The sequence below is a fragment of the Lepisma saccharinum genome, chromosome 26, assembly GCF_977018435.1.
Source record: "Lepisma saccharinum chromosome 26, izLepSacc3.1, whole genome shotgun sequence".
Lineage (NCBI taxonomy): Eukaryota > Metazoa > Arthropoda > Insecta > Zygentoma > Lepismatidae > Lepisma > Lepisma saccharinum.
In genome coordinates this window covers 2551714-2564988 of record NC_139254.1, presented here as the reverse complement: position 1 = coordinate 2564988, position 13275 = coordinate 2551714, and the positions used below count along the sequence as shown (strand labels likewise).

At 41.1% G+C, this 13275-nt stretch overlaps 1 protein-coding gene across 2 annotated transcripts in view; it reads right to left on the bottom strand.

Annotated features, from left to right (window-relative positions):
• heph (polypyrimidine tract-binding protein 1 heph) overlaps positions 1-13275 on the bottom strand; it is a 1248713-nt gene that overhangs the window by 1220414 nt on the left and 15024 nt on the right. The window lies entirely within an intron of this gene.

Here is a 13275-nt window from a genome sequence, read left to right as displayed (position 1 = left end):
CAAGATATTAATGAGTTTATTGTGGCGATTCTGGCTTGATATCAAGATAAAATCGCCACAAATCAAAAAATTATTTTTGAGCAACCAACCTGTACTATCCTTTAGGCATTCGTTAGCACACGAAAGCACACTATTTATTTTAATAAGCACACACATATTAATCAAGATATTAAGGAGTTTATTGTGGCGATTCTGGCTTGATATCAAGATAAAATCGCCACAAATCAAAAAATTATTTTCGAGCAACCAACCTATACTATCTTTTAGGCATTCGTTAGCACACGAAAGCACACTATTCGCCACAATAAACTCCTTAATATCTTGATTAATATTTGTGTGCTTATTAAAATAAATAGTGTGCTTTCGTGTGCTAACGAATGCCTAAAAGACGGTACAATTTGGTTGCTGAAAAATAATTTTTTGATTTGTGGCGATTTTATCTTGATATCAAGCCAGAATCGCCACAATAAACTCACTAATATCTTTATTAATATTTGTGTACTTATTAAAATAAATAGTGTGCTTTCGTGTGCTAACGAATGCCTAAAAGATAGTACAATTTGGTTGCTCAAAAATATTTTTTTGATTTGTGGCGATTTTATATTGATATCAAGCCAGAATCGCCACAATAAACTCATTGAGATCTTTATTAATATTTCTGTGGTTATTAAAATAAATAGTGTGCTTTCGTGTGCTAACGAATGCCTAAAAGATAGTACAATTTGGTTGCTGAAAAATAATTTTTTGATTCGTGACGATTTTATCTTGATATCAAGCCAGAATCGCAACAATAAACTCACTAATATCTTTATTAATATTTGTGTACTTATTAAAATAAATAGTGTGCTTTCGTGTGCTAACGAATGCCTAAAAGATAGTACAATTTAGTTGCTCAAAAATATTTTTTTGATTTGTGGCGATTTTATCTTGATATCAAGCCAGAATCGCCACAATAAATTCATTAATATCTTTATTAATATTTGTGTGCTTATTAAAATAAATAGTGTGCTTTCATGTGCTAACGATGTGCAAACGTCTGAGATATAATTTTATAATTTATTAATATGTGGCAATTTCCACTTGACATACGTTTGCTAGGTTGTGTTTCTTTATACAGTGTGGAGACCTTGGGAGTGTAGTCGTCACAGTTCGTGTTGAAGATCTTAAACACTGCAGAGAAACAGGTGTTGGCTCGAAACCAGATACGTGTCCGGTAGGTTCTCTCTCGAGCTATATCAAAGACACCGAACTGGCGTTAGAATCAGGACTTCAACTATACAGTCACCGGCAATAAAGGTTACCACTGAATGTTTGCTTTTAAAATCCACGTATCGCCGTAGAGTTAGGCAACACATACGACGCCTTGCAGGGGAGCGATTATTTCAGGGTCTATTTATTGACGGTGACTGTACATACGTTTATTAAGCCTACTAAAGTCTGAAGGTAACAATCGCGGGATTTTTTTCAACTCAACTGTTTATGTCCAGCAATGAATTACATGTCGAAAGTTGTATTTTAAATTTAGAAATGACTGTCTTTTTACATTAGATTGATTGGTTGATTTGGTGTTTTAAGTCCACTTTATGCACAGTAAGGCTAATCGGGACTAGACCTACAGTTTAAAGTAGGATCTGAACCACTATGTGCCTCCACCGGGAATCGAAACCGGGACCCCTTGATTACAAGGCGACGACGCTACCACTGCGTCATCGGGGAGGCTTTTTTACATTAGAGAGAGAGAGAGAGAGAGAGAGAGAGAGAGAGAGAGAGAGAGCTGTGCAACAGAAAAATGCTGCCAACCATTGTATTTCCATTGCTTTCAGTAGGCTCTCGTGGCGTAGTGGTTATCACAGCGCGCACTAAACGCCAGGGCTCACAAGTTCGAATCCTGGCCTGGGAATATATGTTGCTTGTGAGTGTCCATCCCTTCATCAATTCCATCATATCACCCTCATTCTCGCGATTAGCCCAAAGTTGCAGAGAAAAGCGACGTTAAATAACAAAATATTAAATTACGATTCAATATTACTGCTGACCATGATTTCACCATCATTGTTATATTTGTATCTTGCACTACTTAAGTCTGAATCTCGGTGAATATGAACTTTCGCCGGAATGAGCATAATTTCAGACATATTGGATAAATCCATTAAAGACGAAAATCCTACACTCCTTTACGGTATCTTGAGTCTTAAGTGCATCCTCGCCTTGCAACACTGGCGAAGAAAATCAATTTGTTGTGAAGAGGGCGAGATTTATAGCATGTAGCTCTTTCGCCTTGGAAGGAAGTGCGTTTTTGTGTTTCTCTGTCGGAGGCCCATATTTCTAAACGCCACTGGTTTCGTATTTAAAGGGGTTACTAGGATAACAAATGTGTCCTCAGCGTATGATATGACTTTTGGGGTCAAATCCCGCGTATCGTCACCATATGGTTTAGTAGAATGCGACTGATATGATGAGCGTGATTAAGGATGATACAAAGTACCGATCAGAGTTTTAAGTCCACTTTATGCACAAAAAGGCTAATCGGGAACAGTTTAGAGTGCGATCTGCGAACCACTGTGCCATGTGCCACTATCTGGTATTGAAGCCGGGACCCCATGACGTTACCACTACACCATCTGTGAGGCTCTATAAAAACATAATGGGTATGGACACAAATTTATGGTAAATAAAAACTGAGGAGAGCGGTAAATAAAATGTTAGATCAGCGGTATATACCAGCGGTGAAAAAAAAATTGGCACACACTTTTTCATTATGAGAGAAAACAACATTGAAAAGAGCTATACATTGATAAACTACTTCATTTTTATATACTGTACACATACACAAGTAATTAGTTATCCAACCAAAAAGAGAACATCAACACAAAATCGCTTCATTTCTAAATTGCATATCTCAAGTGATTTATTCATTGTATGTATTTAAAGGATATCCTTGCTGTCCAACAAATAAAATAATCACTACTGTACATACTCAAACACATGTTGAAAATCACATAATGATACACAAAATTCATTCATGACTGAACACAAATTACACCATTGTTTCCCTTGATGTGCGGGAACAGACTAATCTTATCGCTGCTACAGCTAGCAGGTTCAATGAAACGAAGTTGCGTAGACATTCTGGGGAAGAAAGGAATGCAACTTGACAGGAAGTGAAGATTTAGAACTGAGATGATTATGTGCATGGGAAATCCCAATTTGCAGCGTCTTCCTGATGTCATCGAAGATAAAACTTTCTTCAGCTGCAAGTGGTAGGAAACTTTAGGCAAACAAATCGTTACAAATCGACAGTTTGTGCGCTAAACCTCGATTGCCGGTTTTTGCGTGTTTTCTACTTAATTTGATGATATTTCACTGTTATTTCGCCAAAAAGCATCCATTTCGTGGAAAAGCACACATTTCGCATTACTTCGCGAATAAAACTCATGCATATTTCATCATTGGGGGTGTAGTTACGTGCAGAATGTTCAAAATTGCATCTTTTTTTCACATTTCGCGATTTCGCGCATCGCGAAAATTCAATGTCCCTAATAATGGGATACCACTTTGCCGAACCAAATTACTTTTCCCGACTTTCATATACTTTTAAGTAACTTACTACGTAACTACAGGTGTACCGAAAATACATGATAAACCTTCGGGAATGGTTCCTTATACGTAACGTAAATTTCCTGTACACTTTGCACCGTGCCATGAGGCATACATAGGGGGATGTGGAGGTAGGGCCCACTCGGTAATTTGTTAGGTGATGTGATCAGCACCATGCTCCGCCCGCTTTTATCCATCAGCTACCCATTTATTTGAGGCTGAGTTAATTCCAGTGCCACTTTATGCATGGCTACGGCCGGAGAAGTTCCAACCTTCGATCACCCACACCTGGATCGAACCCGGGTCTTCCATGAGGTAGTCAGACGCCCTGCCGACTAAACCACCGCGGCTCCCTTTACATGTAGAGAAGGGGGAAAATCAACATGGGTCCGTAAATGTATTACTTCTGAGTAATCCAGGTAATATATGTGCAAGGATATGTTGCGGTTGTAATTTTAATTATTATATCTCTGATATTCGGAGGACTCGAGAATTCACCCCGCTCTAGTGCAAGGCATTCAACATATTCCGGTGTTGTTCTATTTTGTCAAATCAAGTTGCCAGAATGGTCAAATTGTCCTCCATTATTTTATTTCATTTTCTCTTGCATCCCAAGTGTTGTGGAATTGTATACTGATTGTGGTGCACTGTTGTTTCGTTGCGGTTTTATTTCAATTCTTAACCTCTCATACTCTACACAGCATGGTCAGCACGAGCCAAAATAGCATTCTGCCAAACGCCCTCTCCGCACGTCCACACCCCACGGCGTCTCTCGCCAGACTGAAAGACGATCGCTCGAAGCGCCACCTACTACACCGAGGCACAGGGATGCCACCGTCAACTCCTTGAAGCAGGGTTGCCAAATCTCGCCATTCCGCGAAATTTCTGATGCAACCTCGCACGCTACGAAGGCAAAATCTTCCTGGCCACCGTAGCGAACGAATAAAAATTCATACCGACGAGACAGCTAGGTTAATTCGGCCATTACTCTTCACTGCCGTGTCCCCATATCAAGCGAAATCGCACACGCCCTTCCTTTCCATAGAGCAGGAACGCCCCTCTGACGGACAGTGCCGAGATGAAAAGACAATTAGTCCGAACCGAGGCAGCAAAAGGCACCAAATATTGCATGGATCTCTTCAGTCATGTTTTCAGGAGACGTACGAATGTGCGTCTGACGTTAACGCAATTAAATGTAAATATTGAAATGGCTGAAAAATTAAACAATTCTATCTGGCGCTGCCTGATTGTACGGGCATGAAATCGTTCTGGGTGGAATTTCCTTTGATTGGAATAAATCGCGGGAGAGGGTAGGGTATTTTAATCACAGATTTTCGCAACCAATGGCGGAGTATGTAACCTCTGTCATGGGGATGGGGTCGGTGAAATTAATTTAGATGCAGTCTGCTATGTTTATTGGAGGTCTGTTTTAGTTGGATTCGGATATAGGATCCAGGATTCTGGATACGGATATGGATCCATAATTCTGGATACGAATATGGATGCAGAATTGTAGATTTGAATATGGGATCTAGGATTCTAAATTTGGATATGGGATCCAGGATTCTGGAAACATATATGGATTCATGATTCTGGACATGGGTATGGATCCATGATTCTGGATTTGGATATGGGATCTGCGATTCTAAATTCGAATAAGGGATCCAGGATTCTAGATTTGGATATGGAATCCAGGATTAAGAATACGGATATAGAATTCTGTATTAAGGCATGGGACCCAGGATTCTGGATTCGGATATGTAATCCGGGATTCTGGATTATACCAGATCCAGTATTCAAATCCGGATGAATTCTAAATCGGATTCGAATGTCCAGTCCCAGTTTCTAAGCCGGCCTCCGTGGAGGCTGAGTGGATAGCCCAGTAAGGTACGACGCCATGGGTACCGGTTTCGAATCCAGGCCTGGACATGAGCGTTTTTTGAGTGTCCATTCTTCAATTTCACCATCACTCATTCTCATCTCTGCGATTAACCAAACGTAGCAGAAATGCGAAGTAAAATCAACCAAATCATTCAAACCCTAGTTGCTAAGTATCCCCTCTTCTATGCTGGACAGCACTCACTTATGAGGCAAAACGTACAAGATGTTATATGTACTGTAAAGGACAGAGCAGGGACGTCTGGCTCCACACGTTTCCTCGAGCAGTGCTAAAATCACCCCAGACACACTAAAGAAAATCCCAGGTGTCCATGGCAACCACACAAGGAGGAAACAGAAGTCTTCTTTGGTACCCGTCTCCAAGGAGCCTCGTGATCGGATGCTGTTAACGCTAACAAGCAGCGCCGAAGCTGGTCTTTAAGAGACCTAGACCTCAGCTGCAAGGAGAATGGCTACCATAATGCCTTTTTCACTGTTGTGCTGAGAGGAAATTACGCCACTGGGGCTTACCGTATAAGGGGAAATTTCCGTTGTTAAGGGCATACTTAGAAACACGTGGAATTACTACAACTTCCTCAAAAATAATCCTTCTTCGTGTGTTGCCTCTTATGGGAGTGACAGTCTCGCACCAGATGCATTTATTTCAATATCGTCGGAATGGGCACTGCTACTGAAAAAAACAAAACATAGGACAAGAGAGTATGAACTTCCCTCCATGTTGCAAGTGGAAGCGTTTTTCTAAAAACAAATTATATTATTATTAAGCTATATAGGATGTTTGAAAAAGATGATGAATAAGAATTTTCAGAATCCTATGTATTCCTTATGGAGAAAAAAGACAATAATATAAAATAAAATAAATAAGGGGTGTACGCCCATTTTGTGACCACCCTGTACAATGTGAAGCCTGGTAGTCAGTCAAATCACTGTTGAGGAAGGATCAATATTGAACTGAATTGTTGTTTTAAGTCCGCTTTATGCACAGAAAGGCTAATCGGGTCTGGACCCACAGTTTAAAGTGGGGTCCGAACCAATGTGCCATGTGCCCCAACGGGTATCGAACCCGGGACCAGATCAATAGTGAAGTCTCGCAGGTATTGGAATATAGGTGTGTGGCAAACTGTACTTACTTATACACAAACATCTGTATGTCGCCAGCGCTTTTTAAAAAGTTGCGTATGTATACGAGAAGTCACAAGATTGTAAATTATGCGAAGGAGTACTCTATTCATGCCAAAATGGAGCACTTGCTGGCTTCTTGAGAACCTAATACGAGCTAATGCACTAACTAACTCTCTAGCCTTCTTAAACCCGAAGGTTTATGGCTGCAGCAACACAAGCCTTACATTTGTCTCTATCCTGGTCAAGATCAATCCAATCTTATCCTAGGTCCATCATCGTCTTGACCTTTCTACAGGTTTCCCAACAAGAATCCTGTAAACTATTCTTTCCACTCCCATTCGCGCCACATGGCCTGCCCACCTAATTCATTGATTGAGTTTATTTTACTTCGCGTTTTGTGCCTCTTGGCTAATTTGTGAAGATGGGGATGAGTGATGAAATTGATGAATGGGCATTCACAAACAACCAAGTCCGAGCGGGATTCGAACCCGGGACCCTTGGCGTCGCAGCGCGATGTGCTAACCACTCGGCCACAGGGTCCGGCTGCCTGCCCACCTAAGTCTTCTTGATTTAACTATTCTAATAATATCTGGACATGAGCCAATGTATTAAGATAACGTTACTTACAAACACAATGAAGGCACTCAAATTATCCAATGATAGATAAATTAAATATGGGGGGTGCTATTTGCGAAATATCATTGGTCGTGCGGAACAACTTCATTTGGAGGTGGCGGTGGTGGAGAAGGAAGGGGGAGGGGGGTTTGAAATGATTGCTACAGCTTCAGGCCAATGTGTTCGACATGAATGAACCGTTCTATGGGCATGAAAGCAAAGCACCTCTCTGCACGATAGTCACGGAAGTATGCTTTGGAATTCATAACAAATGCCTCACTTTATACTTGGTCACGGTCACTCAAAAGAAACATGCGAACGTTCGATAGAAGTTGGACAGCAATAAAAATAATCTTTCCCTACATTTTTCTCTTTTCTTCTTTCGCTTTGGTGTGTGCTGAGACCATGATCTGGTCAGCAAAGGCTTCGAGTTTGAGTTTTGGCATTTGCATTCCTTAAGAGTTTTCCTTCATCATTCATCCTCATCGAAGCGGGTAGCCAAAAGAGGAAGAAAGCAACTTAAAGTAAGCAATTGACCATTACATAGTTCACCGTAATTGATGTAATTTTATGATCGACTTGGTTTGTTTTGCTTCGCTTCACTGCCACTTTTGGCTAATCGCGAAGATGAGAATGGGCGATGATTTGATTTGATTGATTTGCTTTATTTTGTTTTGCTTTTTGTGCCACGTTTGGCTAATTTGCGAAAATGGGGGTGAGTGATGACATGATGAAATTGATGAATGGACACTCACTAACATCCATGCCCAGGCCAGAATTTTCATCGTAGCGCGATGAAAATGGGTTATGATTGATTGATTTGGTGTTTTAAGTCCACTTTATGCACATTGAAGCTAATAGGGACTGGACCTACAGTTCAAAGTAGGATCCGAACCACTATGTGCCTCCACCGGGTATCGAACCCGGGACCCCTTGATTACAAGGCAATGACGCTACCACTGCGCCATCGGGAAGGCGAAAATGGGTGATGATATGATGAAGGGACACTCGCAAACACCCATACCCAGACTGGGATTCGAACCCGGGACCCCTGGCGAAAATGAAAAACTCCATAAGGAACTCTAAATTTAAAAATACAGGGCTATAGACACTTTCAATGTCTCATAAAACAAAAACTATTCGTATAGTCGAGGCGCTAGCTACGTTAACGACCGGCTGGCTTGGAAGTCCACGGAGCGCGCCCACCAGCTGCAACAATCACATTCAACGCACAGTGTTGCCACACATCTACTCTACGCAACCTTGACCTTCCGCGCACAAGCACCTTCACATGGTCTCCACATTGAAGTTGCAAAGTACAGCAACAGCGTATCCGCAATCATGTGACTGAGACTCCACGTGGAGTAGACGAGCAGAATGACAGCTGGGCCCATTGGCTGAAGGTTGATTGTCACTGGAGGAAAACAACTCGCCCGCTATTTATTCCCATCCACGTTTATGACGGCGGATTCTTTAATTCTTCGACGTTAACGAAGTAAACGCGTGGAATATAATATCGACATGAATTTTGCGCTGGTAGGTTGAGGAACTGTGAAAGTTTCGATAGGACACATTGTTGGTGTTTGTTGTTGTCGCTGATTATTGTTCCAGCGCAACAATTGCTAAGATGGCTGCAAACGCTGTTGAAAATCATATTGCTTTCTTGAACTAGCCAAAACAAACTCCGTTACTGTCGTACAACTATATTTTCGAACACGTTTCGGAAAACCAGCACCTACTAGACACTCGATCTACGATTGGTACAGAAAATTTGAAACAACAGTGTGTTTATATGTAAAGGCAAAAGTCCCGAAAGACCCACCGTGTCAGAAGAAAAAGTGGATCGTGTCCGTGCTGTTTTCCAGCGAAGTCCACAAAAGTCCACAGCAAGAGTGAGTTTGGAACTCCAAATGCCACAACAAATTATTGTGTGTGCTCAACATTCAGAAAACGTTTTATTTTATTCCACAACCTTCCAAAAGTGTAGACGCAGGTATCTTACGCCGGGTTTGGGTTGAATTTGATTATAGTCTTTATGTGTGCCGTGTGACACAAGAAGAACATATTGAACATCTGCGAGTTCCCGAAACGAAACTTAAAGAATTACTTTATAAAACAGTGAAAAGTGTTTCCTGATTGTGTTTGGTTTTATAAAGCATTGAAAGTGTATATTTCTTTTGCAATAGCCCTGTATAATAATTTAGAACTGTATTCTTCTGTACCCCTTGTCTCAATGCTGTATGCCTGTACGTTTAATATCGCAAGGGGTTACCAACGCCATGTTTCCATCTCTTTTCTAGCCACAGCATGCGCTCACGAAAAGTGTGTTGTAAATTTCTAATTGTAAATTAACAGAAAAACTTTTAACGGTACAACATTGTAAATTTTAAGGGTAACTTCTAACAGGGTGAAGAGCGACACGAGGAAAAGTGTCCCGAAACTAAACATGGATGTCATAAAAGAGGAAAATTTCTCCCTCCGTCTGAGTTATATAAAGACGGCCTCCGGGGGTAGGAGAAACCAGAGAACAGCGAGGACCGCGGCACTCAGCAAATGGCGTTCCCAAAGTAAACGATAACTTGATAAATTAAGACCAACATCGCCCTATCTTCTTGGGCAAATATTTTCTGCGTCGGCTCCAACCAGCGAGAGCAAACGGACGACGGTGAAATTGGAAGACCGCCGTGCCCTGAGCTACGGCGCGATCGGTTCAGAGTTAAAGAGTTAAACGCCGGCAGGAGTTTCACAGTTTTTTTTAACTCTTTGATCCATATTTCAATTTCGCGGTGCCGACTCCAGTTCATGTGTCCTATTTTATATATACTGTGTGTGTGTGTGTGAGTCTAGTCGCTTGGGAAATTGACAAGTCGTTTCGCAGACATTTTCGGAAATGCGATCTCTCCCCCCCTCCAGGACAGATCGTAAGGTATAAAAGCAAATATAAAAACTGATTGAGTCATGTAATCTGTACACCCATAACCCTTTTCAAAATTCTCGTTTCTAATTTGCTTCGCGAATTAATTGCTTTTGAAGTCTGTCGACGTCGAGAGGCCAACAATTAAAGCCTGTGGCGTTAAAATTAATCTTGCTCGTTTAATTTCCTTAAAATGGTTACGAGTTCTGATTATATGTTACAGAATCACTTCTAATCGTATTTATCTGGTTGAAACGTCGAATGCAAAACACACCACAGTAAGATACGTTGTGTTAATCTTGTTTTCACAAATAATCAGCTTTGAATTCCGATCTAACTTTGCTTGATAGCAAATAAATTTCAATTATTACTTCCATTGAGTAGTAAGAGTTTATCAACATTATCTGTTTTATGTGGAATGTTTATATTTATGATTTAATGTTGTTTAAGTCTACCTTATATTCGGAGGCTAATTGGGACTGGACATACAGTTTAAAAGCTGTGCAGTGCAATGTTATCATGGTCGTATCGTAACAGTATGTCACAATTCATACTGTCAAAGAATTTTCATCAAGCATAACAGTTGTTAAACCTTATCACTAGCCGTTGTACTCTAAGGTATTTTAAAAATGCTTGCATCAGTAATTAATCAATCTCCTGAAACTAGTATTGCATACAAGTGGCCATGTTGCTGACCTAAAAGGTATCGTAAAGTAATGAGTCAGTAAAGAGGAAGAGAAGTAAGAACAATAAAATTAAGTACAACGGACAGTGAGGGGTCAGTGATTAGAAATTCGTTGTGGTTATCGACCATGCAGTCAGTCTTTGCCTGAGGAAAGAGAGGAGCAATTGGAGAAGCTAGAGTTGTACAGTTGTACGTTTAAGTTGCTCTTCAACGAGACCTTCATCATCCATTGATAGGTAAATATCCTTACTTCTTACCATGCGAGATCTGGATTGGAAAGTGTAAAACCCAAGTAATTGTGTGTTTGCCATTCAAGTATGTGTATTTATAACCTCTCGCCTTTTACCATCAAGTTTACCAAGCGAGTGCTCTGTTGATGAGGGTGAATGATCATTGAGATACATCTACCCATCAGGACAGCCAAGGGTCCTGGTTCGATCCCCCGTTCTTGCAGAACGTTACGGTATTTTCAGGGGCGGATTAGGGCTCAAACCCCTCCCGAAACTTGGGGGGATTAATGCAAGTTCAAAAACAAAAAATGCAAATCATTTTCAAATACTTACTTTAGAAGAATAGAACAGGGGGTCAGCGCTAATAGAGCCCTCCCTTGAGATAGAGTGAGAATTATCAAATGTGTGGAATTCCTGAAAATTAGAGGAAAGAGGTATATTCCTGCAATCCCTCTACTCTTGACTCCTGGGGGTGGCCTTTTGCAGACCAACGAGGCTCTGGCGCCTGAACCCACGGTTAGGATAATCATCTGTGGGGTTTGTCGCTTCATTCACTTCATCTTAGCACTTTCATAAAATCGGCGTCAAATAAACTGAATCAATCAATAAAAAAAACTCGCTTCTGGCCATCCTGTTTCCAGTGTTGTCCCTGTTCAGACTGAAAATACATTTTCCCTTTGTGTTGTTAGATAAGTTGTTTCAATCCACCCTTGTCAAAAAGTCGAACCTCGGAAGCCCACAAAGAGCACTACTACAAGTTTTCAATGTGTATGGTGAAAACGGTCAACGACATTAATCGAATTAAACAAACAGGAATGCGGATACGTTAGCACTTTCCCTGTGTTTATTAATAATTTACCGCGTCTGAAGTCCCGTAACATGAATAAGATCGCTTATTTATAGCGCTAGGTTAACAGCAATGCAGGGGTGAAAGAGTCGGAAATGGCCATGGACGTTGCCAAAACATTTTGCAGCGTGGACGGGAGGGGCAGGACTTTGATAAAAGTTGAATAGCAGAAATAATAATAATTATTATTATTATTACCAAGATTGTAAATGTTACTGTAAATAATAAATGTAAACTAATGAAAACATTATTATCTAATATATAACAATGGATGTATAGTCACGAACACTGCCGGGTTCTAACGATTCCATCGAACGACAATGTATTCATTACAACCCGGCAGTGTCCGTGACTGTATGTATATATGTTTGTTCCGGCATAACTCTCCAACGCCTGGAGCGTTTTCAACCAAACTTGGTACACGTATCACTTGCAATCTCGAAAGAAATACTCTTCTTTTTATCCTTTATTAATTTATAAGGGTCGTTCAAGGTTGACCTTCGTGCGTAAAATGTTAATGAATCAACGTAGCGCTGCAATACTTCGGCAGGACAGACCATGATTCCTTGCGAGTAACCATGATCCTTTGCGACGCATTTGGTGCATGCGCAGTAGTGTAAACAAAGACGGCGGCAAGTAGTGTATCTGTTGCTGTGGAAATTTCTCGTGAAGGGGAAGGTGAAACCTGCTGAAATTTGGCGTAGACTGCAAGCACAGTATGGTGAACACTGTCACGGGCAAGAGTGTACGAATGGTGTCAACAGTTCAGTGAAGGGCGGGAGTTGATAGCAAATGAACAGCACGGACACGTTCGCCCAACTGCAGTCACTCCGGTGAATATCGCGCATGTTTAGCAAGTTATCCTTGAAGACCGGCGAGTAACAGTGCGTGATATATCGCATACAGTCAATATCAGTGTTGTATGTGGGGCCGTTCGGAAGAAAAGACCTGGAATCTTGTTGAAACATGTAATTCTTCTCCATGACAATGCCAGGCCACACACGGCCCATTTGACTCAAACAACACTGGCCAACTTGCACTGGGAGGTTGTACCACACAGTCCTTACAATCCAGATTTAGCCCTCAGTGATTTCCACTTGTTTGGTGCTCTTAAAGAGCATTTGGGCGGGATGAATTTCCAGACAGATGAACTAAAGAACGCTGTCCTGCAGTGGTTACGACACCAACCTACTTCTTTCTACGCCAAAGGCATCAAGGAACTTTCACAACGATGGCAACGGTGTCTGGATGCTCAGGGGAATACTTTGAAAACTGACTTAGTTTGGTGCATCTATGTATGTATATTTCCTGTCTAGAAATATAAGTCTTGGTCAACCTTGAACGACCCTTGTATTTGCTTCCTTCC